This window comes from Hipposideros armiger, unplaced genomic scaffold (assembly GCF_001890085.2).
Source record: "Hipposideros armiger isolate ML-2016 unplaced genomic scaffold, ASM189008v1 scaffold_1678, whole genome shotgun sequence".
Lineage (NCBI taxonomy): Eukaryota > Metazoa > Chordata > Mammalia > Chiroptera > Hipposideridae > Hipposideros > Hipposideros armiger.
This window is the reverse complement of record NW_017733028.1, coordinates 45,047-50,034: the sequence shown is the minus strand read 5'-3', so window position 1 is coordinate 50,034 and position 4,988 is coordinate 45,047. Positions and strand designations below refer to the sequence as shown.

At 32.6% G+C, this 4,988-nt stretch overlaps 1 pseudogene; it reads left to right on the top strand.

Moving 5' to 3' along the window:
• The first annotated feature begins 867 nt into the window (after positions 1-867).
• LOC109377983 (transcription elongation factor A protein 1-like) lies at positions 868-1,756 on the top strand (annotated as a pseudogene).
• The last annotated feature ends 3,232 nt before the right edge of the window (positions 1,757-4,988 follow it).

Here is a 4,988-nt window from a genome sequence, read left to right as displayed (position 1 = left end):
TATTTTAAATTTTATTAAAATCTGCCAAAGTGTTTTCCAAAGTGGTTGTGTCATTTTACACTTCCATCAGCAATAAATGAGAGTTCCAGATGCTCACAACACATATTTTCAGCTTTTTCAATGTTGTCATTCTATTTGGTATGTAACGGTGGACCAGCAGAGTGGCTCAGTTGGTTAAGAGCTCGCTCAAGAGATTGAGCTCTGAGCAACAGCGGTTCGAGTCCGGCCCGAGCTGAGCTGCCGCTGAGCTGCCAACAGGTGGCAGGATGGCTCAGCTAAAAAAACAAAACAAAACTATTTGGTATGTAATGGTATCTCATTATGATTTTATTTACAGTTCCCTGATTATTAATATTATTGATCCTCTTTCATGTCTTATGACCATTTATATATCTTCTTATTTAGCTATTTATATATTTCTTATTTGGCTATTGTGTTTTCTTATTATTGAGTTGTAAAAGTTCTTCATATAGTCTGGGTATAAGTATTGTCATATATATTGAAAATAATTTCTCACAGTCAGTGGCTTGCTTTTCATTTTCTTAACAGTATATTTCAAGGAACAGGTTTAAATTTTTATGAAATTCTATTTGTATTGTGGTTAGTGCTTTTTTGTTCTGTCTAAAATTCTTTGCCTTGCCCAGGGTTGTAAGGATGGTTTTTTTTCTTTTAGATTTTTATTGTTTTTGCCTTAATGTTTAGATCAATGGTCCATTTTTAATTAATTTTGTTTAACTTTTTATTATGGAGCACTTCAAATGATGAAAAGTAAACAGAAGAGCACCTGAGCTCAGGTCCTACTGTCACCTCTGCCCCAACTTCACCAGCATCCCTAACAGGTTAGGCGGGCAAAGACTGGCCCTGGCCATGGAGGACAAGGTGGTCCCATTGCCAAAAAGATGGATAAGATGGTGCAGAAGAAGAGCACGGCTGGAGCGCTGAGTTTGCTGAAGGCGTTTAAGAATATTTCCATGACTCTGTAATTATTACAGGCCAAAAGAACTGGAATGTCAGTAAATGCTATTCATGAGCAGAGTACAGATGAAAATGTTATATCTTTAGCTAAACCTCTTATCGAATCCTGGAAAAAGTTATTAGATGGACTATCAACTGATAAAGATCCTGAAGAAGAGAAAAAAAGATACTGCAGTTGCATAACGAAATAGCCCTGAAGCAAGACAAGAAAGTAGCTCCAGTGGCAACTTAAGCAGCAGAAAGGATGAGACAAATGTTAGAGATAATTACATGTCATCTTTTCCTCAAGCACTAAGCACGTCTGATGGTTAACGCTAGGGAAATTTTTGCTGCTGCTCTTTGAATAGATGACTACATTGTTATTGGAGCTGATGAGGAAGAATTAGGATCTTAAGTTGAGAAAGCTATATATCAAGAAATAAGGAATACAGACATGAAATACAAAAATAAAGTATGAAGTCAAATATAAAATCTTAAGGATGCAAATAATCCAAATTTAAGGGAAAACGTACTGTGTGGGAATATCCCTCCTAACTTATCTGCTAAAATGACGGCAGAGGAAATGGCTAGTGATGAGCTCAAAGAGATGCAGAAAAACTTGACCAAAGAATCCATAAGAGAGCATCAAATGGCCAAGATGAGTGGAACCCAGACAGACTTATTCACATGTGGAGAATGTAAAAAGAACTGTACTCACATATAGGTACAAACTCAAAGTACCGATGATCCAATGACATTTGTTGTCTATAGTGGATGCGGAAATTGATGGAAGTTCTGTTGAGTTGGAAGAATTGGCCAAATGTCTGGACCATTGAGAAAATGGATTTTGTAATTAATATTAAAACTAGGCCAAAGACCTAGTTTTTCTGCAAATCAGATTTTTAAAGTGACATACATCCTTGGGTTAATCTTTGTTTTTGACATAACACTTTTTTCTTAAATGCCTTCTGTAGTTTCAGATCAGCAGGGAGACTACATAATAATTGTGTGGTATCTGTTTCAAACATTTTTTTCATTTTTATAGGTAATTGATATTAAACTTTTATCAATTAAGCTTTTGGCAATTTATTTTTACCTTTTTTCTTCCTAAAGGAAAATGTACCTTAACTTTTTTACAGTCTGAAACATACACAGTAGAAATGTTATTCTTCTCAGTTAACACATGAATAAAAATTACATTTTCCCCCATACTGGCATGGACCTGCAAATATTAATGGAGGAGAGAGGTAATATAATTACAGATTTATCAAATGTGGTGTGTGTTCAAATACTACTTGACCAGATTATCTAAATTGTACACAATATTTGAATTAGCATAAAATTGGTTTTAATTATTATATTCACAAGTCTAGGATAATTAAATATTATTTTGCATTTGTGACTGACCATGACTATCATTTATTGTAATTTCTTATATATATTTATTACTTGTTCTTAATAGATTTTACTTTTGGAAATATGACTTGACTTTGTTGAAAAAAAAGTAAACAGAAGAGTATAATAAATTCTTATCTACTCCTCCAAGTTTCAACAATATTAATATTCTGACAATCTTATATCATCTATACCTCACTAACTCTCTAACCTGAATCAATGATGATGATGATGATGATTAGTTTTTTTCTGAGGTAAAATTCATATATATTGAAACACAAATCTTAGCCATAGAATTTTTTTATTAGTTTCAGGTGTACAAAACAATGCAATAGGTAGACATTTACACCCCTCACAAAGTGATAACCCCTTCCCCAATCTACTATTGCTCTGACATTGTAATATAGCTGTTACAATTCCATTGACTCTATTCCCTATGCTGTACTCCACATTCTGTAAAAAAAAAAAAAAAGAAAAGAAAAGAAAAAAATATATATATATAATTATAGTTGACATTCAGTATTATTCAGCCTCAGCTTCAGGTGTACACTGCAGTGGTCAGGCACCTACACCATCCACAGGCATACAAAAGACAGTTTGGGGAATATAATCAATAATGTTAGCCATACAATTTTTAACAAAAGATTCACCTCTGTAACTCACAACAATTATCTTAATATAGAACATTTATATCATTCCAGAAAGTTTTCCTTGTTCCATCCCAGTAATCTTCTCCCAAGACGACTACTAGTCAAAGTTTGTCACCTTAAATTATTTTTGGTTCTTTTATAACTTCATAAAATGAATCATACAGTTTATGGTCTTTGATCTGGCTTCTTTTACTCAGCATAATTTCTGTCTGTGAATTATATGGTAGTTCTATTTTAAATTTTTGAAGGACCTACATACTTTTTTCCATAGTGGCTGCACCAATTTACGCTCCCACCAACAGTGTACCAGGGTTCCCATATCCTCTCCAAAACTTGCTATTTCTTGTCTTTTTTATAATAGTCAATCTAACAGGTGTGAGGTAACATGTCATTATGGTTTGGATTTACATTTTCCTGATGGTTAATGATGTTGAGGCACTTGTTTGGCCATTTGGCTGTCTTCTTTAAAAAATTATCTATTTGGTTCCTTTGCCCATTTTGTAATCATATTGTTTTGTTTGTTATTGTTATTAAATTGTATGTGTTTTTAAAATATATTTTGGATACTAACTCCTTATCAGGTATATGATTTGCAAATATTTCTTCTATTATCTAGATTGCCTTTTCATTTTGTTGTTTCTTTTGCTGAGCAGAAGCTTTTAAGTTTTATGTAGTCCCATTTGTTAATTTTCTATTTTGTTGTTTGTGTTTTGATGTTATATCCAAAAAAATAATTGCAAGACCAATGTCCAGGAGCTTTGTCTCTAATTTTCTTCTAAGTGTCTTGTGGTACCAGGTCTTATGTTTAATTCATTGATCCACTTTGAATTAATTTTTGTAAGTGGTATAAAATAGCAGTCCAATTTCATTATTTTGCCTGTGTTTATCTTATTTTCCCAGCACTACTTGTTGAAGAGACTATTTTTTCCCTATTGGGTGTTCTTGACTCACTTGTCAAATATTAGTTGACCATATATGCAGGGGTTTAATTTTGGGCTCTCTATTCTATTTCACTGGTTTATGTGTCTATTTTTATGCCAGTACTACACTGTTTTTTTGTTTTTGTTTGTTTTTAACTATAGTTGTATAGCATAATTTGAAATAAAAAAGTGTGATACTTCTGGCTTTGTTCTTTTTTTCTCAGGATTTCTTTGACTCTTCAGGGTTTTTATGTGTTTCCATACAAATTTTAGGATATTTTTTTCTATTTCTGTAAAGAATACCATTAGAATTTTAAGGATATTTGAATCTATAGATAATTTTGGATAGTATGGACACTTTAACAATATTAATTATTTCAATCCATGAACATGGGATGTCTTCTTGTTTGTGTCTTCTTTGATTTCTTTCAACAAAGTCTTACAGTTTTCAATGTATACATTTTCCGCATTCTTACCTAAGTTTATTTCTAGGTATTTTATTGTTTTTGATACTATGTGAATGGGACAGTTTTTCTTTATTTCTTTTTCAAATGTTTCATTATTAGTTTATAGAAATGCAACTGGTTCCTGTATGATGATTTTATGTCCTACAACTTTTCTGTAATCATTGATTTTTTGAATCACAGTTGAATAACTGTGATTTTTCTGAAATCACAGTTTTTTGGTTGAATCTTTGGGAGTTTCTATATAAAAAAAAATCATATCAGACTTCCGGTAAGATGGTGGAATAGACAGACGCTGTGCCAACTACTTCCCAGGATCACAACAAAATTACAAATAATTTATAAGATATTCAACCTCGGAAGTTCCCTGGATCCTAGATGAACAGAACCTCTAAAGGAAGGACTTAAAGAGGAGGCCACATCAAGTCCAGTGATCTAATATATCAAAGAAATCAGAGAGACAGCCAGAATAAAGAAACAAAGAAACATGTCCCAAGTAAAAGATCAGAAGAAACCTCAAGAAATGCAACTAAATGAAACAGAGGTATCCAACCTTTCAGAGACAGAGTTTAGAACACTGATGATAAGAATGTTTCAGGAACTTA